The sequence below is a fragment of the Dipodomys merriami genome, unplaced genomic scaffold (assembly GCF_024711535.1).
Source record: "Dipodomys merriami isolate MVZ:Mamm:240054 unplaced genomic scaffold, mDipMer1.0.p SCAF_3, whole genome shotgun sequence".
Taxonomy (NCBI): Eukaryota; Metazoa; Chordata; class Mammalia; order Rodentia; family Heteromyidae; genus Dipodomys; species Dipodomys merriami.
Window position 1 is genome coordinate 67,064,308 of NW_027204492.1, and position 24,587 is coordinate 67,088,894.

The 24,587-nt window shown below is 36.4% G+C and overlaps 1 protein-coding gene across 8 annotated transcripts in view; it reads left to right on the top strand.

The window, feature by feature from the left end:
• Zc3h12b (zinc finger CCCH-type containing 12B) overlaps window positions 1-24,587 on the top strand; it is a 290,287-nt gene that overhangs the window by 98,138 nt on the left and 167,562 nt on the right. For 3 of the 8 annotated variants that reach the window (XM_070040210.1, XM_070040215.1, XM_070040209.1), the window contains exon 3: window positions 8,885-8,935. The exons of the other annotated variants lie outside the window; for them this stretch is intronic. The gene's annotated coding sequence lies outside the window, so the exon portion shown is untranslated. The remainder of the gene's footprint in view (window positions 1-8,884; window positions 8,936-24,587) is intronic. 8 annotated transcript variants of the gene reach the window in all.

A 24,587-nucleotide genomic window follows, 5' to 3' on the forward strand; every position in this document is an offset into this window, starting at 1 on the left:
TGCTATTCTAGACATACATTGACTTTTACATGTGTTCAAAAGTTTATACATTGCTATGTTTCCTTTCATTATGAAAAAGAAATGAATCACTTTGCCTGAGTAGTATGCAAAGAATTGTTTATACTAGTAATATGGTTTATGCTGAACACCTGCTTTCCTTTTGGAAGTCTGGAATTTTGATACATAATGGGCAGAAAGTGCCCATGTGACTAACTTTCCCCATACAACAACCACAGAAAATCACTGGCAGTGAGACTAATGAGCATAACAGGTAGACAGCTTTTCACATCTGTTGTCACAGCTTGTAACTGAAGTAATTAAGTGTTGACTCCACTTGGAAGCTTGCACCTGGTTTTCTCTAGGTTTTGCCCCATGCTTAGTTCCTTGGCTGAGTTTACTCTGTGTCTGAGTTCTTCTACTGAATCTTGCAATTTAGGGATAATTTAATAGACCTCTAATACATAATAAGTTCTTTATCAAATATGTGTTTTCCAAGTAATTTTCCCCAATATTTGTCTTATTTACGTTTCTAGCATCTTTCCCAGAAACTAAAGTTTAAATTTTGATGGGCTCTTACTTATTCATGAATGAGTTATGTTTTTGGTGTCATACTCAAGAAATCTTTGCTCTATCCAAGTTACTAAAGACTTTACTCTAGGTATTTTAGGCTTTAATTTTAAGAAATCTTTTAACATCTGTATTCTTCAGTAAGTAAAATGAGTCACAAAGCTGCTGTTACTTGCCTACATCCCACTAAATGTATTGAATTTAATGAAAATATCTCATTAGCAAGTTGATGCATGTCATCATTGTTATTTAAATTGTTTTATATAAAAGTAACTTGTTGAACATTCTTTTTTTCATTGTTATTTTGTTAAATATTAACTTATGAGTCAATTTGAGTTCATTTCTTCATGTGGCTTGAAGTTATGGTTCAGATTCATTTTTCTACACATGGATATGATTTATAATTTTTCCAGATCTCTTTGTTGAAAACAATATCCTCTCTTTGTGGATTTTTTTCAGACATCATTTAACCATATATGTATACATATCTTTCTGTATTGCCCATACTTAATTCTCTTGGTTAGCTTACCGTAACTTTGTATTATTAAGTAAGTCTCTTCTCACTATTGGGGATTAAACCCAGTAGACAAATGCTCTACCAACAAACCCTACTCTAAGCCCTATATTAAATCTTCAGTCCATTAGTAGAAGTCTTCCAGATTTTTCTTGTTTTAAAATACATTTGACTCCTTTGAATATTTTTTCTTTTAAATATTTCGTATATTTTTAAATATATGCGGATGGTTCACACCTGTAATCCTAGCTACTCAGGAGGCTAAGATCCAGATGTTCTTGGTTCAAGGTCAGTATAGAAAAGTCCCCAAGACATCTGGGTGCTGGTGGCTCACCCTGTAATCCTAGCTACTCAGGAGGCAGAGATATGAGAATAGCGGTTCAAAGCCAGCCTGAGCAGGAAAGTCCATGTGACTCTTATTTCCAATTAACCACCAGAAAACTGGAAGTGGCACTGTGGATCAAGTGGTAGAGCACTTGCCTTGAGCTGAAGAGCTCAGGAATAGCATCTAGTTCCAGGGTTCAAGCCCCATGACTGACAGGAAAAAAAAGTCCAAGAAACTCCATTCCCCCCCCCAAAAAGCAAAAAGCTATGTTGGATATGTGGCTCAAGTGGTAGAGCACCAACCAATTAAGCAAGCTGAGAAAGCTTAAGACTCTGAGTTCAAATCCCAGTTCTGGCACAAAAAAGAGCTTTTGGATTTATGCAATAATTCTAATGGCATTTCAATTGAAATCTATTTTTAAAATTAAAAAACAATGAAATCCTAAAAATATTGTGGTCTGCAATATACAAAATGATATTTACAATTATTTAGGACTCCTTTTATTTATTTAATCAGTGTTGTAATTTTCAACATGCAAGTCTTGCATATATTTTGTTAGCTTTTTTGTTAGAATACCATGTTTATTGTGATTCTATTCACAATGGCCATGTTATTGCTATTGTGCCTGTCAACTAATGAATGGAGAAAATGTGGCATATATTCTATGAAATTTTATCCACTCACAGAGAAGAATGTATTATGTCATTTGAAAGAAAGTACATGTAATTGAGATCATCTTGGTAAGTGAAATAAGCCATTTCACAAAAAATACTAAATTTCTGAGGACTGTGGAAAGGGAGAGGAAGATAGTGGAGATTAGAAAGGAAAATAAAGGGGGTAAATATGAAAGTACATTATATGCATGTATGGAAATGTCATAATATATGCTAGAACAAATTCTGATCAAATTAGGTGTAGAAGCAACATACTTTAATCTAAAAATGACTACAAGTAATGAGCTAACATGATACTAAATGAGAAAACTTGAATACTTTCTCTCTAACATTTGGAGCAAGACAGGAATGACCACTCTCACCACTTTTTTTTTTTGCCAGTCCTGGGGCTTGAACTCAGAGCTTGTGCATTGTCCCTGAGCTTATTTTGCTAAAGGCTAGTACTCTATCACGTGAGCCACAGTGCCATTTCCGGCTTTTTCTGCTTATGAGGTACTGAGAATTGAACCAGGGGCTTCATGCATGCTAGGTATGCCACATTTCCAGCCCTCACCACTTTTATTTCACATAACTCTGGAAGTTCTAGTGCAAACAATATGGTAGCCCAAATAGAAGTCAACTTTCACTCTTTATAGCTGACATAATTTAACACTTAGAAAACACCCCAAACCACACCAAATACACTACTAGAAAATGAGTTCAGCATAGTTTCAGAATACAAAATGAATTGCTTAGGCCCATAGGGAACCATCTGAAAAATAACGAGCTTCCCAAGTACACATGGATTTACCAAAACAAGTGAAAAAAAACACTATACAATTAAAATTACAAAATACTTCTGTAGTCTGGAACAAATTTTTTTTCTTTATAGTGCCATTCCTGGGGCTTCAAGTCAGGGCCTGGGCACTGTGCGCTCTACCACTTGATTCACAGTGCCACTTGCGGGGTTCTTCCCCCTATGGTTGTCACTGTATTTGATTTTGGTACCTTGCATCTTGTATATACATTTATCTAATTTAGGGAGTGGAAGGGGAATAACAAAATACTGAAACAAGGACAAAGGATGACCCATTGCAACAATGAGACTCACAAGACATTATGTTGGAAATGAACTTTACAACTTGGGGCAAGGTGTGGGGGAGGTGGGGGAGGGAAGGGATAGTGGGAGAACAACAAAGGAAGGGGTAACAATGCTCGACAAGAAATGTACTCATTACCTTACTTATGTTACTGTAACCCCTCCTAACAGCATCTTTACAATAAAATAAAATTTAAAAAAGTAAAAAATGTTATTAGATAATTAATCATATTTTTCCAGTTTATTATACAAAAATAAACTGAAACACAATAAAGGATAATTTGAACAACCTTCCAAATAAACACTTGTTTTTCAAAGCTCTGGCCTATTTCAAGTTAGTACTAAAAAATGTATCCCTACCATTTTGGAGTAAGTGAAGCATAACCTAGGACCCTTCTGTCCTAAGGTAACCCAGAGAATTTCTAAGGTTCTCTCCACAGGCCTTCCTCACTGAGCTAAAGGCCAGAGCTAAGGAAAATGTTTAGACACCTATCTTACAAGCTCATTGCTATTGTTGTTGTTGTTGTTGTTGTTGTTGTTGTTGTAGAGTTGATATAAAGAGGGGTTATAGTCACATAAATCAGAATTGAAAATTGATATCTACAGATAATCACATATTTTATTTTAGGAGCACATTAAGCTTTTGCTTACAATAAGCTTCTTTTTTTATTGTTACTGTAGAGTTTACATACAGAGGGCTATAGTTACATGAATCGGGGAGTAATGAGTACAATTCTTTTTGAACTATGTCTCCCCTTCTGACCCACTCTCCTGGTTTTTCCCTCTCATCCCCACCCACAAAATATCCAGTTCATTTTCCCATATAGTATCTAGTGAGTATTACTGTTCTATTTATTCACCCTTGTTCCACTTTTATATACCCTTCCTTACCCTCCCAAATGCAACCAAACACATAAGACAAAAGGAAAAGAAAGCAAAACCAGCAACAATGACAACTAAAAAAAAATTACAAAACACAAATGAAAGAAAACTGAAGATACAACAATACTGGAAAGATACTTTTATATTGCAAAATTTAAAATTGTTAAAATGCCCATAATAGAGCAAATGATCTACAGATTCAGTGCAATCCCTATCAAAATACCAATAATATACTTCAAAGAACAAGAAATAATCTTAAAATCACAATAATACCAAATATTTTAAATCTTGAGAAAGAAGAAAGGTAGAGAAATTACAATAGCTGTCTTCAGAATATTCTACAAATCTGTAAGAAGCAGGACAGACCAGTAAAAATATAGCACTTAGCTGGGTGCCGGTGGCTCACGCCTGTAATCCTAGCTACTCAGGAGGCTGAGATCTGAGGATAGCAGTTCAAAGCCAGCCTGGGCAGGAAAGTCCATGAGACTCTTAGCTCCAATAAACCACTAGAAAACCGGAAGTGGCGCTGTGACTCAAGCGGTAGAGCACTTGCCCAAGCCCAGAGTTCAAGCCCCACGACCGACTAAAAAAAGAGAATTTAGCACCTAGAAGAAAACCTGCAACATCTATAGCCGACTGACTTTTGGCAAAGTTGCTTTAACATATAATGGAGAAGGGACGATCTTTCTTGTTTCTTTTTTTTTGTTTGTTTGTTTGGGTCCAGTCATGGGGCCTGAACTCTGGGCCTGGGCGCTGTCTCTCAGATCTTCAGCTCAAGGCTAGCGCTCTACCACTTGAGCCACAGCGCCACTTCTGGCTTTTTTTCCTGCTGGAGAAGGGACAATCTTTTTAAGAAAGGATGATCTGAAAATTGGATATCATATGCAGAAGAATAAAATTTGACTCCGTCTCTTACCATTTTCAGAGTTAACTCAAAATGGATTGATGTCTGATCTGAAACTATGAAACTACTAGAAGACATAAATACTTTAAAACATTGGAATGACAAGTATTTGAGAACAAACACAGGCCACAAAGCAAAAATAGACAAATGAGATTACATCAAAGTAAAAATATTCCACATAACAGATGAAAGGAAACAATAAGTGTGGCAAAGAGATATCCTATAGAATGAGAAAAAATATTTTCAAAATGCACTTCTGACACAGGGTTGATATAAGGAATTAAGACAATTCAGTAGCAAAGATAACCTGAAGAAGCTGAGCAAGAATGGATTATAGATCTGGATGGACAGATCTCAATAAAAGACATACACATGACCAACAGGCATTTGCATATATGCTCAGTATCTCTAATTATCACAAAAATGCAAATTAAAATGACAATGAGATATTAACTTATTTCAATTAGAATGGCCATTATTACAAAGGTAAAATCAGCACTGGTGGTGGTGAGGTTTTTTATCTCTGTGACAACTACCTGAGAGAATCCATATAATGGAGGAAAGTTTTGTGTTGGCTCACGATTAGCTCATAGTTGCTGGCTTTCTTATTTCCAGGCCAGCAGTAAGGGAGTACAACATTGTCTAGTGTGGGAGACCTGCTCAGGAAAGCCAGGAATCAGGAAGAGATGATCAGAAAGGGATCTAAGCAAGATGCAGCCACCAAGCCCATAACCCCAGTGAAACGTTTCCTCCTTTTTTCTACCATCTCCCAAAATAGTACTATCAGCTGAGAAGCAAGCCTTTAACATATGGTTCTGTTGAATATAAAATTTCAACATTTCATACTCAAACTAGAGCATGGAGAAAAGAGAACCCTTCTATCCTGTTGATGGCAATGAAAATAAGTGTAGCCATTTTGCAAAACAGTATAGGGTTTCCTCCTAAAATTACTAGAAATATAACCTGTAATCCTATCATTGGGGAAGCTGAGGTAGAGGACTACTGGTTCAATGTCTGCTTGAGCTACATAGTGAAAGACCCTACCTCAAAAAAGGAATCCTATATGGTTTAACTATCCCACCACTTGTTATAAATGATGAATGTATAAAGTTTGGCTCATATACCTAGTATAATACTATTAAGCCATAAAAAAGAAGTTTCATCATTTGTGATAATGTGAATGGTAATTGAGCTTATTACAGTAAGTAAGCAAGGAACAGAATAACGAGTACTGTATGTGTTCACTTATATGTGGAATTTTAAAAAGCCGATCACCTAAAAATTGAGACCCTGTGGATTCTGGGAGAGTGTGGGACAGAAGAGGAATGGTAGATCAAAGGGTACTCAGTTACAATTAGATAGAAGCAGGAGTTTTGATATGCTATGGTATATTAGTGACTCTAGATAATAGCAATTCTCTGTACATTTCATATAGCTAGAAAAAAAAGGATTTAGAAGTTTTTGCCATATAGAAATGACAAGTGCTTGAGGAGATAGCTATGTTGAAGCTGTTTTGTACATTATGTGATGTATACATGTATCAAAACACTACATAGTGCTCCATTAATGAGTTCAATTTTTTTGTTTTATGAATCATCTAAAAAGATTTTAAAATAAACATAGTTTTCAAAAGATACAAAATGTTCTTTCATTTTTGAGCAGCTACAAAACAAAGATTCCCTATCTTTTCAGAATAGTTTTCTATGCTTTAGGTTAATTTTATATTCTCAATTATTTAAGAGAACAGTCTTCTCTTTTTCATGTATGTATGTATGTCAATCATGTGGTATGAACTCAGGGCCTGGGCACTGTCCCTCACTTCTTTTGCTCAAAGCTAGTTCTCTACTACTTTGATCCACAGCTCTACTTCTGGTTTTTGAGTGGTTAATTGAAGAGTCTCACTCATGACAACTTTTCTGCCTGAGCTGGCTTTGAACAGTGATCCTGAGATCTTAGCCTCCTGAGTACCTAGGATTACAGGCATGTGCCACCAGTGCCTGGCTCAGTCTTCTCATTTTTATTTTTATTTTTATTTTTATTTTATTTTAATTTAATTTTTTTTGTTGGTTGTGGGGCCTGAACTCTGGACCTAGGTGCTGTCCCTCAGCTCTTCAGTTCAAGGCTAGAGCTCTACCACTTGAGCCACAGCACCACTTCTGGCTTTTTCTGCTTATGTGGTGCTGAGGAATTGAACCCAGTGCCTCATGCATGCAAGGCAAGCATTCTACCACTGAGCCACAGTCCCAGCCCCCAGTCTTCTCTTTTTTAAAGGAGTTAAATGGTTATGTTTTTCTGCTTTATTGTAGTTATTTTACTTACTCTATTCCTTCTTAAAGAATTAAAATTAATTTAAAATTGTTTTAGCTTGGTACTTGTAGCTTACATCTTAAATCTTAGTTACTCAGGATGTAGAGATTAGGAAGATAGTGATTCAAGGCAAAGCCAGGCAGAAAGTTTTCAAGATTCCATCTGAACAGAAAAATCTGAGCATGATAGTTTACCCTTTACTTTCCTATAAGACAGGAAGCATAAGAAGGATTGTGGTTTAGGCCCAACTGGAGGAAAAAGATGAGTCTCTATTCCAAAAATAACCAGAGCAATAAAAGGCTGGAGGTATGGATTAACTGGAAAAGAAACAATGTAGCAACCACAAAGCCCTGAGTTCAAATCCCAGTACTGGCAAAAAAAATCACCTTATTTTTAATTAACATATAATGGTTTATACTTACAGGGTACAATGTGGTATGTTGATATGTGTACACAATGTATAATGATCACATCAAGTAACTATCATATCACCCAAAGGATTTAACTCTTCTTTGTGATGAGAACATTTTAAAAAATCCATGCCTGGCTTGGCAACATTGGCTTGTGCCTGTAATCCTAGCTACTCAGGAGGCTGAGATCTGAGGATCGCAGTTCAAAGCCATCCCAGGCAGGAAAGTCAGTGAGAGTCTTATCACCAATTAACCACCAGAAAACCAGAAGTGGCTTTGTGGCTGAAGTGGTAGAGTGCTCACCTTGAGCTGAAGAGCTCAGGGATAGCGCCTTAGGCCCAGAGTTCAAGCCCTACTACTGACAAAAAAAAATCCATGCCTATAGCTATTTTTAATACACAACAAATTATTATCCATACTTACCTTACTGTACTATAGTATTCCTCTTATTTTACTGTCACTTTCCCCATTAATGAGTATCTTTCCTATCCCCTTCTCCCTGTATGAGGTGTGTGTGTGTGTGTTTGTGTGTGTGTGTGTGTGTGCGCGCGCGCGTGCATGTAACACACCTAGGACCTTACAAATGTTAGCCAAGTGATGTACCACTGAGCTACACGAGTCTAAGATCAGCTATCTTTACCTTGCATAAATAAATGAGAACATGCAGTATTTGTCTTTCTGTGCCCGGTTTATTTAATTAACATGATGTCCTTCAGGCTCATCTATATTGCTGAAAATTTCATTCTTTTTTATTTAATTTGAAATGTTTTGACACTTTAAAAAGGTAGCTAAATATTGTTTCACAGTGACTCATGATCTTCCTTAGCAGAATATTATATTTTGACATTTTTGGCAACTTTTGATATTTTCCCTTGACCTCAAGTTAACTTGAAAATCTCAGTGGATTTGCTTTTTCATAGTATAAAAAGAGAGAGGTGAAAATAATTACATTAACTTGATATATTGACTTGTATGAGAAACATCATCAAATAAGAGGTTTTTGCCTCCGCTAGATTATATATATTGGTAAAACATAATTATAAGTAGCTTAGAAATTATGCAAGTTTCCTAGACATTTGTTAAAGCCCTTACTGTCAATATGTCTTAGTGTTTTCCCTGGTTTTATTATTATGTTATTTATCATAACCCTAGTTGTTATTTTATCAATGTTATATAGTGCAGAAACAAACTTCCTTATACATTGACTTTTGTTTTTTGATCAGTCGTGGGGCTGGAACTCTGGGCCTGGAAGCTGTCCCTCAGCGCAGCTCAAGGTGAGTGCTGTACCACTTAAGCCACAGCGCTACTTCTGAATTTCTGGTGGTTATTTGGAGATAAAAGTTTCACGGACTTTTCTTCCTGGGCTGGCTTTGAACTGTGATCCTCAGATTACAGGCATGAGCCACTGACCACCTTGATATAAATTGATTGTTTAAAAATAAGTTTCTTCTGATTACTAGCCATGGTCATTTTAACTAGTTTATATATTACTTGGATTACTCCTCAAAAGTTTTTGTAATTAGCTAGTTTGTCTTCTACATGAATGGATTGCCTAAGAAATGATTATTCCAGACACTCAGGAACATTCTGATTTCAATGTTTAATAACTTTAGTTATTAGTTGTGATCAGAATTATGAGTTTTAGAACTCTGAGAAGCTGATGAGTTCTTGAAGCTGGTAACCCCAGATCAAACAGAACAAGAGTCAATTACATGATTGAAAATGAGCTAATAATGAGTGGCTGTGGCTTTTGTTTGAAATGCTTTAAAAATTCTATTTTCTGTGGACAAGCAACCCATTTGTCTTCTCTCTTAAGCTATGCATAATTCACGTTACATAACAATTTAATAGATTATACTTACTTTTGCAATCAGATATGAAATTTTCCCCTCTGGCTGTTTCCTTCAGAATTTAAAAAATTGTATTGACTAGTATGACTAATCTTATTTTCAAAGGAACATAATTAGGTAGATTCAATAAGAATTAAGCTTCCTTATAACAGGACATAATTAGAAACAATGGTTGGATAACCAAATTTGAACTGTTATATTTGAAAATTATATATATAGGGGCCGGGAAGGTTGCTCAGTGGTAGAGCACTTGCCTTGCATGCCTGAGGCCCTGGGTTCGATTCCTCAGCACCACATAAGCAAAAAGAAAAAAGCCGGAAGTGGTGCTGTGGCTCAAGTGGTAGAGCGCTAGCCTTGAGCTGAAGAACTGAGGGACAGCGCCCAGGCCCAGAGTTCAGGCCCCACGACCGGACCCCCCCCCCCAAAAAAAAAAGAAAAGAAAATTATATATATAGGAATTCAGAGGAAGATGGCAGAGGAGAAACTGGGGGCTAAACAAGCTCTCACATAGAAACCCGTTTTAGTGTCCCAGTGAAAAGTCCAAGGGTAGAGAGTCACACCAATTATGCCATCATAGTACAGAGAGTTTGGCCAGAGAGGAAAACTTCAGGCAGCTTGGTTAGGAGACAGACTTGGGCACTCGCTGGTGTTCGTGGAGGTGGCAGCTTGAAACAAAGGCACCAGAAGTGGTGTGCGAGAGGATTCTACTCACCACAAGCAAGAACTGACAAGAAATGGAAGTATTCATCCTGCTGACCACAGACAGTGGCAGACTGTGGACAGCCTAAAAACCAAGGCAAAGGCATCAGTACCACACAAGACATCCTCACTCCTTTTCAAGGAGCAAAGGGAAGTTAGCCCCACCCCTACCACCAGAGAAGAACTCCATCTTTGATACTGACAAAAATCTACTAGCCCAGCAACTCAGGCCTTGGAAGAAGACAATAGGAAAGAGTCAACAGGTCAAAGGAACCTGACCTGCAGGGCTCAGCTCCACCCCAGGGGAAAGTTGCCCTTCTCAGGTAGAGAAGCTCCCCCCATTCAAGGAGTGACTTTCTTCAATGGGTCAACAGCACCAGAGGCTGCTATAGCATAGGCAGCAGACTAAGCTGCAGGAGGGTAAAAGAAAAACAATTGGAAACTGAGTAAACATAAATCCTGATAATGGCTCCAGGCTGGGCTGTGTGAATGTCTCAGGAGTAAGGCCCTCAGGGAAAAGCTACTGATTGTTGACAAGCCACAACCTTACCCACAACCCAACCCCATCATAGAAGCTCCATGCTAGAGGAAACAGCCTCTCCCTCTTTTGTGATACTGAAAGCAGATCACCCACCACTGTACTAGCCTAGGAGGAGAGTCTTATAGTTCCTGGTAAGGCAGGGCTTCTTTCTGTCTGCTCAAACAAACTGATGAAAGAATCCAATCAAGCCACAGGCAAACCAAACACCATAACCAAACAAGAGACTCTACCAAGAGACTAGTTATGAACCCAGGAGGGACACAAGATCCCCACCCACCAAAAAAAAAAAAATCGAAGTACTCTTTTCTACCTATTAAGTGTTTTATGTTTTTTGGGTTTTTTTGTCTGTTGTGGGTCTTGAACTCTGGGCCTGGGTGCTGTCCCTCAGCTCTTCAGCTCAAGGCGAGTGCTCTACCACTTGGGCCACAGCACCACTTTATGGTTTTCTGGTGGTTAATTGGAGATAAGAGTCTCACAGACTTTCTTGCCCGGGCTGGCTTTGAACTGTGATCCTCAAATCTCAGCCTCCTGAGTAGCTCTGATTACAGGCATGAGCCCCCGGCACCCAGCTAAGTTTTTGTTTTTGTTTTTGTTTTGTAGGTCTGAGCCTGAACTCAGGGCCTGGGCGTTGTCCCTCAGCTCAAAGCTCAAGGTTAGCACTCTGTCACCTGAGCCACCACACTACTTCCGGCCTTTTCTGCTTATGTGGTACTGAGGACTCAAACCCAGGGCCTTATGTGTGTACAGCAAGCACTCTACCACTGAGCTACCTTCTCAGTCCCAGTTTTTTTTTTTAATGTTTTCTTGATCCATTTATTTACTGAATGGCATCTGTGTTGATTGCCTATCTTAGCTATGGTGAATAATGTCACGAAACATTAGTACTAGCTTTAGTATGACTTTGTTTGTGATAGTGTGAGTAAATGCCTAAAAGTGGGATTGCTGGGTCTTAGGGGAGCTCTATGTGTACTTGTTTGAGGAACCTCTATACTGCTTTCCAAAGTGGTTGAACAAGTTTACATTCCCACCAACAATGCAGTAAGGTTCTCTTTTGGCCATATCTCCTCCAGCATCAGTTATTATTAGATTTCTTGATTATAGCCTTTCTAACTGGAGTGAGGTGGAATCTCAATGTTGTTTTTATTTGCATTTTTTTTTGGTCGGTTGTGGGGCTTTGAACTCTGGGCTTGGGTGCTGTCCCTGTGCTCTTCAGCTCACGGCGAGTGCTCTACTGCTTGAGCCACAGCTACACTTGCGGTTTTCTAGTGGTTTATGGGAGAAAAGAGTCTCACAGACTTTCCTGCCCAGGCTGGCTTTGAACTGCTATCCTCAGATCTCAGCCTCCTGAGCGAGAATTGCAGGCATAAGCCACCACCGCCCGACTGATTTGCATTTCTTTTATGGCTAAAGAAGTTGAGCATTTCTTCACGCGTCTGTTGGCTATTCTTATTTCCTCTTCAGGGAAGTCTCTCTTTAGGTCTTTAGCCCACTTATTAATTGGGCAGTTGTTTCTTTAAGGATTTGTTGTCAGAGGATTTAATTTTTTGAATTCTAAGTATATTTTAGATATGAGACACTTGTCCGTTGTATGGCTAATGAAGATCTTTTCCCAATCCATGGGCTTTCCATTGATCTTGCTAGTGGTGTATATATCTATATATATTATATGTACAATATATATATATTATATATACAATATATAGATAATATATATAATGGAATTCTATGCCTCCATCATAAAGAATGACACCGTCCCATTTGTTGGAAATGGAAAGACTTGGAAAAAATTATATTAAGTGAAATAAGCCAGACTCAAAGAAACATAGGGCCCATGGTTTCCCTTATCTGCATAACTAGTATACATCTAGGACAAGCAGAAGAGGTCAAAAGCATGAACATATGACCATATAACTTGATGCTAAGCAAAATGAACCCCAAGATATGGAGACAAGAGATTTTATCTTTGTTGCTTTTCTCTTTAATGTACTTATAATGTACTATGTGATTTTTTTTTGTTTCTTTGTATGTTCTTCCCCCATGGTACAACCCCTGTTGTCACTGTATTTGATTCTGGTGTCCTGTATCTTGTATATACATTTTTATAATTTGTGGAGGAGAAGGGAAATAACAAAATGCTGAAATAAGGATATAGGATGGCCCATTGTAACAATGAGATGTACAAGACAGTATGTGGAAAATGAACTTTACAACTTTGCGGGGGGGGGGAGGAAGGAGGGGGGAGAGTTGGGGAGGGGGGAGGAAAGGGATGGTAGGGAAAAATAAAGGAGGGGGTAAAAATGCTCGATAGGAAATGGACTCATTACCTTGCTTATGTAACTGTAACTCCTCTGCACAGTACATTTACAATAAAAATATATATTAAGAAAAAAATGAAATAAAAAATATGATTTAGGATTTGAAAAAGTAAAAAAAAGGTAAATGCTATTTGCTTAAATATATAGTCACTCAGTGAGCTTAGAAAATTAGAAACTGTTTTCTGCTAATCTTTGGTTATCTGTTCTTGTTCCCAGTTACGAGATTTTTAAAAAGGTGTTTTCTATGGGGACTTGCAATCCTAATGTCAGATAAAATAGACTTCAAATTAAAACTAGGAAGAAGAGATAAAGAAGGTCATTACATACTAATTAAGGGATCTCTCCTTCACGAGGATATTACAATTCTAAATATCTATTCAGCAAATACCAAAGCACCCAAATTTATCCAAGAAACACTGCTTTCCCTAAGATCTAAAGACATTAATTGTTGGGGACTTTGACACACCACTGTCACTGCTGGATAGATCAACCCCACAACAACTCAACAGAGAAACCTCAGTCCTAAACAACTGCATAGATCAACTAGACTTAACAGACAGCTACTGAATATTTCACCCAGCAGCATCAGAATACATGTTCTTCTCAGCAGCAAACGGTACATTCTCCAAAATAGACTACATTTTAGGTCACAAAGCAAATTTGTCCATATTCAGAAACATTGAAAATATGTTCTGCATTCACAGACCACAAGGGAATAAAATTAGATTTCAACACCAAAGCCACCAAAGAAAATCCTATAACACATGGAGGCTGAACAACACATTGTTGAACCACCAGTGGGTCATGGAAGAGATTAGAAAGGAATTTCAAATGTTCATAATATTTAACAAAATGAACACACAAATCACCAGCTCCTCTGGGACACAGCAAAGGCAGTACTCAGAGGCAAGTTTATAGCTCTGCATTCTGCATCAACAAATTGGAGAGATCTGAAACCAAAAATTTAACAAGGTTCCTGAGCTCCTTGAAAAAGAGCAACTAGCTGAATCCCAATCCAATAGACAGAAACAAATAATTAAAATTAAATCAGAATTGAATGAATTAGAGTCCAAAAAGCCATAGAAAGAATCAACAAAACAAAGAGTTGTTTCTTCGAAAAAATTAACAAATATAAGAAAATTTTTTTTAGCAAATCTTATCAGATAAAGAAGAGAACACACCCAAATAAACAAACTCAGAGATGAGAATGGAAACAGCTCCACAGAAACAACCAAGATTCAGAACATTATAAGGGAATATTTCTCAAACTTTTATGCTAATAAGTTTGAGAATCTGGATGAAATAGACAAATTTCTAGCAAATATTCACATGCCCAAGATGATTTAAATCAATGTAACAGACCCATATCAAACATCAAAATAGAAAAAGCAATAAGAGGACTCCAACCCAAGAAAAGCCCAGGACTGGATTGATTTATACCTGAATTCTACAAGGCCTTCAAAGCAGAACTAACACTAATGCTCCTCCAACTGTTCAATGAAATTGAAACTTCTTTACCAAATTTGTTCTATGAAGCCATCATAACCTTCATCCCAAAACCAGGCAGGGACTCATCAAAGAAAGAGAATTATAAACCCATTTCTTTGATGAACATTGATGCAAAACTTCTCAACAAAATTTTGGCCAATCAATGTCAACAACTCATCAAAAAAATCATACACCATGACCAAACAGGATTCATTCCACGGATGCAAAACTGGTTCAATATATAAAAATAAATTAATATAATTAATCACATCAGGAAGAGCAAGGATAAGAAACACATGATTATCTTAATAGATGCAGAAAAAGCATTTGACAAGATCAAACACCCCTTCATGTTGAAAGCTCTGGAAAAACTAGGAATCCATGGAATATATCTCAATATAATAAAGACTGTGCATGATAAACTTAGAGCCAGCATTATACTTAATGGTGAAGAGCTAAAGCCATTTCCTCTAAATTTAGGAAGGAAACAAGGATGTCCACTCTCTCTACTTCTCTTCAATTTAGCATTAGAATACCTAGGTAGTGCAATAAGACAAAATGCAAACATAAAGGATTCCAAATAAAGAAAGACGAAGTAAAACTCTCCCTCTTTGCAGATGACATGATCTTGTATTTAAAGAATCCCATGGACTCCACTCCTAAGTTACTCGAGCTGATCTGAACCTTTGGCAAGTAGCAGTGTATAAAATTAACCCTCAAAAAACCAATGGCTTTTCTGTATGCCAACAATAAGAAGAGCACAGCTGAAATCAGGAAAGCAACTGCTTTTGTAATAGCCCCACAAAAAAATACCTAGGAATTAACTTAGCCAAAGAAGTGAAAGAGCTCTATGGATGAAACTTTTAGAAACCTGAAAAAGAAAATAAAAGCAGAAATAAGGAAGTGGAAAAACCTCCCATGCCCCTGGATTGGGAGGATTAGTCTTATAAAAATTGAAATACTGCCAAAGGCTATCTACAAATTCAGTGTGGTACCTATCAATCAATATCCCAACCTCATTCTTCAATGAAATAGAAGAAGCAACTCAAAAATTCGTATGGAACAATACAAGACCCTGGGTAGCAAAAACAACCCTTATCAGAAAGAACAGTGCTAGAGGAAGAACAATACCAAATTTCAAACTCTACTACAAAGCCAGAGTAAACAAAACAGCTTGGTATTGGCACAAGAACAGACTTGAGAACAAATGGAACAAAACTGAAGATCCAGAAATGAGCCCACAGACCTAATCTTCAATAAGGGAGCTAAAAAAAATAGAATGGAAGAAAAACAGCCTCTTCAGTAAATGATGCTGGCAAAATTGGTTAAACACCTGTAGAAAAGTAAAGCTAGATCCTTATGTATCACCCTTCACCAGAATCAACTCCAAATGGATCAAGGACCTCGAAGTCAAAGCAGATACCATGAAAACATTACAGGAAGGAATAGGAGAAACTCTAGAGCTCCTTGGCACAGGCCGAAATTTTCTTAATAGAGACCCAGAAACACTGCAAATCAAAGAAAGGTTGGACAAATGGGATTGCATGAAGTTGCAGAGCTTTTGCATGGCAAAGGACAAAGGACATAGCTAGCAAAATCAATCCAAAGCCCAGGTATTGGGTGAGGATCTTCACTAGCCATACAATGGACAAGGGCCTCATATCTAAATATAGGTAGAATTCAAAAAATTAAATCCTCCAGCAACAAATCCTCAAAGAAACAACCACCCGATTAATAAGTGGGCTAAAGATTTACAGAGAAACCCTTCTGAAAAGGAAATAAGAATGGCCAATAGACACATGAAGAAACACTCAACTTCTCTGGCCTTAGAAGAAATGCAAATTAAAACAACATTTGAGATTCCACCTCACCCCAGTTAGAATGGCTATAATCAAGAAATCTAATAACTGATGCTGGAAAGGATATGGGCAAAGGGGAACCCTACTGCATTGTTGTTGGGAGTGTAAACTTGTTCAACCACTTTGGAAAGCAGTATGGAGGTTCTTCAAAAGACTCCAGATAGAGCTCCTCTTTGATCCAGCAATCCCTCTTTTGGGCATTTACTCAAAGGATCACAAACAAGACCATACTAAAGCTACCAGCACAACTACGTTTATTGTAGCATTATTCACCATAGCTAAGGTATGGAACAAATGCAGATGCCCCTCAGTAAACAAATGGAACAAGAAAAATACACACACACACACACACACACACACACACACACAGAGACACACACACACACACAGACAGAGACAGAGAGACAGACAGAGAGAGTGGAACTCTATGCCTACTTCAGAAAGAATGACACCGTCCCATTTTTTAGGAAAATCGAAAGACTTGGAAAAAGTCATATTAAGTGAAGTAAACCAGACCCCAAAAACATAGGTCCCATGGTTTCCCTTATTTGCAATAACTAGTATATGTCTAGGACAAGCAGAAAAGGTCAAAAGCTATGTACACATGTCCATATAAGATGATGCTAAGCAAAATGAACCCCAAGATACCGAGACAAGAGGTTTTTATCTTTGTTGCTGTTGTTTTGAATGTACTTGTACTGTGTGATTTTTTTTTTGTATGTTCTTCCCCTAGGTATAACCCCTATTTTCACTGTATTTGATTCTGGTGCCCTGCATGTTATATATACATTTTTCTAATTTGGGGAGGGGAAGGGAAATAACAAAATGCTGAAATAAGGATACAGGTTGACCCATTGTAACAATGAGATGTGCAAGACACTATGTTGAAAACGAACTTTACAGCTTAGTGGGGGAAGGGAGAAGTTGGGGAGGTGAGAGGGGGGAAGGGATAGTAGGGGAAAACAAAGTAGGGGGTAACAATGCTTGATAGGAATTTTACTCATTTCCTTACTCATGTAACTGTAATCCCTTTGTACAATATATTCAAAATAAAAATATATATTAAAAAGAAATATATATATATATATATATATATATATATATATATATATATATATATATTACTAGACACCTGCAAATGGTAAGGTTGTGTTTTTGTAGCAGATACAGAATCCTCTGGCCTGATAGTGGGCTTAGAGATATCTCAGCCTTAAAACCTGAGTAATAAAGGTTGTTTTCTGGCAGGCCAGATAACTTTAGGATATCTTGGGGACCTCAAGAACAAAAGAATATAACCATGTACTGCAAATGAATTTGGATGGTAACCTTTTTTTTGCCAGTCTTGGGACTTGAACTCACTTTCTGGGCACTCTTCCTGATCTTCTTTTGCTCAAGGCTAGCACTCTACCATTAAGCCACATTCCCAGCACCAGATGGTAACTTGATTTGGCTTCATTAACTTAAATGGTTTCTGAAGTCAAATCTGAGGTTCCTTATGAAACTTTCAAAAAGCCAAACTTTTAAAGGCCTGTCTTAACTTCTAGCAAAACAAACTTGTAAAAGTCAGTTACCATTTTGGGTACATTTAAGACAGTAATCAGACCATATCTAATAAATCAAAACTTATTTTGTAAATAACAATAATCATTTTTTATTATCTTTGATCAGAGGGAAAGGTGTACTGTAGAGAAATGTTTCATTCCCTAGAAAGTAGTTCACTCTTGGGAGTGTCAGGTTCTAGTCTTTTACATTCATTATCTTAGAGCTTTGTCACCTTATTGTAACTACCATGTTACTGCACTTTTCACTTATTACCTACCTGTAAATTACGCTATATTCTGTCATCTTGGTAATTTTTTTAATCCATGCAAAATATTCACTTTTTCTAGTTTTCTTCAATATCTGTCTACTACTGACTTTTTGGTGTTTTATGGAGGTACGAATCTCATCGGAGTTTTTTGCCTGAATTGGCTTTCAACATGAGCCTCAGATCTCAACCTCCTGACTAGCTAAGATTAAAGGCGTGAGCCACCAGAGCCTGGCTAGTCTACTTTAAATATATATATATATATATATAGATATATATACATATATATATATAAAGACATTAAGAGAACACAATTCAGTAGTCTTGAAATAAGTCTTCCTTAGTCTTTTTAACAAGTGTGAGAATAATTGTAATATATCTAATAAAACTATGCCTAAATCAAGGTTGTAAAATTTTGGGCATTTTATAATTTCATGTTTGCATTTAAGCCAATGATTCAATTTATTTTTTAGTAAATAGGATTACAGGTATGAGCCATCACACCTGGCTGTACTTTTGTTCCTTATTAAAGTACATTAGTTGTTACAAAGAAGTTTCATTATGACACGTTGAAAAGATTATCGTTTGTCTACTTTGTGGTATTAACACATTCGTTAAAAGTCAGTTAACCATATAGGTGTGAATTTATTTCTCTGTTTGTTACTCTCTATTTTTATTTATTTAAATATCTATTTTATTTAAATCTTATTTATTTAATTATTACTCTCTTTCCATGATTTATTGCTGCTACTTACATGTAATTATTATTTATACCTCATTTGGAGAAATTATAAATAGTTATCCTATGATTTATACTATACATATTTACTTATAGTATAACTTCAAATAGCACCATATTACTTAAACTATAGCATTAAGAACCTTATAATAGAACACTTTCAGTTCTTCCATTCTATTTTTTGTCCAACTGTTATATTTTACTTTTACATATGCACTGCTTTTAAAATAATGTACTGTGTCTATATAGTCAGTTTTCTAAACAGTGAGCATAAGTGATAAAAATTTATTTATTTTCATTTAAACATTTCTGAAGACTTCCATTTCTTTTGTATGGTATTTCTCTGATATTATATTCCATTTGACTAAAAACCTTCCTATTTCTCTTAATATGGTCAACTAGTAATGAATTATTTTAACTTTTGTCTGAAATTGTCTTTGTTTTATCATGTTTAAAATATAATTTTTCTGAGTATGAAATTTTGACATTTTTCTTTCCAGTGTAGTTTTATTTATTTTTGTTGAAATATAAAGTAACTTCACTTTTATTGAGACTATTTATTTATTTATTTATTTATGCTCTTTGTTTCCTAGTGGCTTTCTCCATTGAGATTGATTTTTTTGTACTGGTACTTGAGCTAGAATTCAGGGCTGGGCACAGCATTTTTGCTCAAGGCTAGCACTCTACTACTTAGCACAGCGCCACTCCAGTACTTTTGAGGTTAAATGGAGATAAGAGTTTCACAGACTTTTTTGCCCAGGCTGGTTTTGAACTGTGATCCTTATATCTTGGCCTCCTGAGTAAGAGACTGATCATTTTTAACTGTATAATTGAGGGGTTTTTTAGTGTATATACAGATTTGTGCAACCATTGTAATCAAAATACTTCCTCACCCTCAAAAAAAGTGTCAATATCCCAACTTTTCTCTTCACATCTCTCTCACACCACCAATCTACATTGTTTCTGTAGATCGACCCATTTATTTCATATAAATGAAATCATATAACACATGACTCGTGTCTTTCATTTAACATAATTCATGATGTTTCATTTATCAGTATTTTATTTAAATTGAAAATTTTTATGTATTATGTACAATATGTTGTTTTTGAAGTATGCATATATTACAGAATGGCCAGTTTGAACAAATTAACACACCCATTATCTCCTATACAGACAGTAAAATTGGTTTTAACTGTAATTACTGTGTTGTACAATACATCTCTCATTCCTTCTATATAACTGAAATTTTGTATCCTTTAACTAACATCTCTTCAACTGTCCTCTCTCCTATTTTGGTAACCACTGTTCTTCTCCCTGCCTTTGTGATTGCTTATTACACGTAGCACAATATCCTCTAGGTTTATCCATACTGTGTAAAGGGATAACATTTCTTTTTTCTTCAAAGGTATTCATTGTGCATGTATTATGTATCATTTTAAGGTATACACTGTATACATGTATCATTTCTTATATATTCATACATTGATGGAAATAGTTCTATATTTTGACAATCATAAAGACACAATAAACATGGGAGTGTAGATATCTCTTGTACATACTGATTTTTATTTCCATTGGATATATATCCAATAGTGGGATTACTAGATCATATTATAGTTCTAGTTTTCTTTCTTTTTTTGAGAAATTTTCACTTGCAGTTGTACTCCACATTTTTGAAACACTTGAGCCATCTCACTGGCTATTATGTTCCCTTTTATGTGATTGTTCCCCCGAAATAACCTTAAGATAAATTTTTGGCAACTGGACTATCATCTATACCACATAAGAAAGGATCCCTTTTGCCACTTGGGCATTGATAAATCTCTTTTAAAAAATAATTTATTGTTATTATAGAGGTGATGTACAGAGGGATTACAATTACATGAGTCAGGTAATGAGTACATTTCCCTTAATACAATGTCTTCTGTTCTGTCATTCTCTCCCAGTCCCTCCCTCTTGTCTCCACCCAGAAGTTGTATAGTTCACTTTCCTCAATGTCCAGTGAGCTCCACTGCTGTACTTTTTCGCCCCTTTTCTTTGAGTTCTGTACCCTCCCCATCCTGAAGATTATATACGTGAATACTCATACATAAGGTAAAGAATCATCAAAAAATAAAAAAAGGAAGTCTTTTATTTCCATATCTTGGAGTTCATTTGAATATTTGTATTACTTTATATAAATATGATGAGGCATTTAGACATTGTACCTTTATGTTTCTCTCCTAAGTGTATCCTCTTTTGGTTTCACTGTGAGTATCTAGAATCCTGTATAATTTATCATATCCCAGTGTCTTTTATATCTGATTTTTGCACATCAGAGAGAACATTCACCATTTGTCTCTCTGAGCTCAGCTTACCTCATGTAACATGATTTGTTCTAGTTCCATCCATTTCCCTATAAATGACATTATTTTATTCTTTAATGGCTGTATAAAATTCCATTGTGTATAGGTACCACATTTTTTGATCCACTCATTTATTGTGCATCTGGACTGTTTCCATATCTTGGCTATGCAGCAATGAACATGGATGTGCAGCTTTCCTTATAATATCCTGACTCATGATGTTCAGGGTAGATGCCTAGGAGTGATATGGCTGGATTGTATGGAAGGTCTATGTTTAGTTTTTTGAGGAGCCTCCAGACTACTGTCAAAAGTGGTTGAACTAGTTTACATTCTCAACAGCAGTGCAATAGGGTACTTTTTCCTCTACATCCCCACCAGCATTTGTTGTTGTTTGAACTCACAATGTTGGCCAATCTTACTGGAATGAGATGGAATCTCAGAGTTGTTTTGATTTGCAATTCATTATGGCCGGGGATAATGAGCATTTTCTCATGTGTTTCTTTGCCATTCTTACCTCTTCTTCTGAGAAGTCTCTCCTTAGCTCCTTTGCCCATTTTCCTATCTGTTGTGCCCCTGAAATTCTATTCAAGTATGTACTTATTATACCTATAAGTTCTAATGTTTCTCTTATTCTCTCTTGCAATAGTTCCAAAGTTTCAGGTCTGATATTGAGGTCTTTCATCCACTTTGAATTGGTATTAGTGCATGGTGACACAAAAGGATTCACTTCCAGTTTTCTGCATATGGATGCCCAGTTTTCCCAACACCAGTTGTTGAAGAGGATATTTTTCCCCACTGTATATCTTTGGCTCCCTTATCAAATATCAGATGAGTGTGACTGTATGGTTTTATTTCTGGGTCTTCTAATCTATTCCATTGATCTTCAGGTCTATTTTTGTGCCAGTATCAAGTTGTTTTTGTTATTATGTCTCTGTAGTAGTGTTTGAGGTCTGATATTATACCAGATAAATCTCTTCTTCAAAATGACAAATTAAAGGTATTCAAGACAAAAAAAAATCTCTCTATATGCTTACACAGACCACTTTTGAAATCATGCCATTTTAGATAGTTCAGAAATGCCAGCGATTTATTGGGGGTGATGCCCATGGAATATTAAGCCTCTCCTAAGCAGTAACAAATAGAAGTCTTCAGATTACCATAGACTTCAGTCTAATGCCAATGAAATAAAGGTTGGGAGAAAGAATCCAATAAGAATTTCAGACTGTTGTGCATCTGAGAGTCTTACCCAGTCGGAACATTCAGTACAAAGATTTCCAAATGGAGACCTATATTAGGTATAAAATGGCCAGTACCTAGTAGCTTGATTATGCTGAGCTGGGGGAAAAGTCTTTAGACAGAAATTTTGCTATAAAAGCATTTATAAATGATTAAAATTGATTTAATAAACATACAAATAATTAATTTAGAGAATTTCCACATCTAATTCTAATGAGGCATTTTTTTTATTATTCCTAAGATACTGCTACAGTTTTTTTGAGCTTGTATGCCAAGGAATTGGATTCCTCCAGGGAATTTATTACCATTATACAAATGATTTAAATCAATTTAGTAGCCACGGATATATGCTACTCAGATCTTCTTTTGAAAGAGAAGCTGCCAGAAATGGTGAAATTAGCTGATAATATCTGGCTGCAGAACTTTGGTGTGGGGGGAATACTTTCCTGTTTGAACTGAAAACATACTCTTTTTATGGGGCTCCAGCAAATAACTCAGCATTATATTAAGCAATTTAAAAACTTGTAGCATAGTTGTATTGCTATGTTTTTATTTCCCTTCATTTAGTCCTGGATCATCCTAATTTTTTGAAACTCAGGAACCTTCTAAACATACTAAGAGACAGCTAAAGATGTTCATTGGTTTTCTGCTGTAAATTATGAAGCGTCCTTAGAGGAGAGACTGTTTAGAGTACCCAGGAACAGATCTAGATTCAGAGATTATTAGAAGCACTGAGGATATAGTTCTCATTAGGGCTGACACTTATATAAATGTGTACTAACACTATACAATTGCATCATAAGGAAGAATACAGTCTGGAGAATCCCTATGTAGCTTCTTTAGTGCTCTTTCCTTCCCATGAAGGGTCACACAGATTCAACTTACCAAGGAAAAAAATAGCAACATGTGTGTGGTATTTCTGCTCAAGGGGGTCCACTAGAAAATGACTCAGCATTCAAAGTTTTTAGGAGATTGCATACCTATGTACTATCTGCCCAACATGTAAGAAAACTCCAAACTACAATAAGGGAAATGTGCTCAGCATAAATTCCAATTATTTGCAAATTATAGACACAGAGAGAAGCCTTTGGCAATTAGGATATAGTAGGAATACTCCCAAACCCTAATTTTCAAATTCAGTCCAGGGAAGAATTTATAAACAGGTCTTCCTTAAGTTTTTAGATCTCCTATACTTGATCTTTTCTACCCAAACATTTCGTGACAGTTCACGCTATTCTTTTTATTTAATCAAGTAATCATTATTAATGTCACTTCAGAGCAGTATTTTTGCCATTAATTTCTGCTCTTATCTTTACTATTTTTCATTAAATTAATTTTAACTGAAGTATGAAAACAAAATCATTGAAAAATTTGTGAATCTACCCAAATTATTGATGGGGCAGCATTTAGTATTTCAATACATGCATATGTTGTTCATATATAAATCAGGATTGCCAATTGTTCAATTCATTATTTTTATGATAATACTTTCAAAATCCTGCCTTCTAGTTTGTTTTTTTGGGTCCAGTCGTGGGGCCTCAACTCTAGGCCTGGGCACTGTCCCTCAGCTCTTCAGCTCAAGGTTAGCACTCTACCACTTGAGCCACAGTGCCACTTCCGGCTTTTTTTTTCCTGCTTATGTGGTGCTGAGGAATCGAACCCAGGGCCTCATGCATGCAAGGCAAGCACTCTACCACTGAGCCACCTTCCCAGCCCTGCCTTTTAGTTTTTGAAAGGTCTACTTAGTACATTGTTCTTGACTACAGTCAACCTACTGTTCTATAGCATAATAGAACTTCTTGCTCATATCAAATTGCAATTTAGTACACATGGATTGCTCATTTTCTGTCACCATCAGTCTTCTTCTATGAGATTAACTTTTTAAATATTTCACATCTGAGTGAGATGAAGTGAAGATTTCTGATGTATGTGTGCTTGTGCACGCATGTGTGTGTGTGTGTGTGTGTGTGTGTGTGTGTGTGTGGTGTGTGTGTGTGTGTGTGTGCGCGCGCGTGTAGGTCCTGAGGCTTGAACTCAGAGCCTG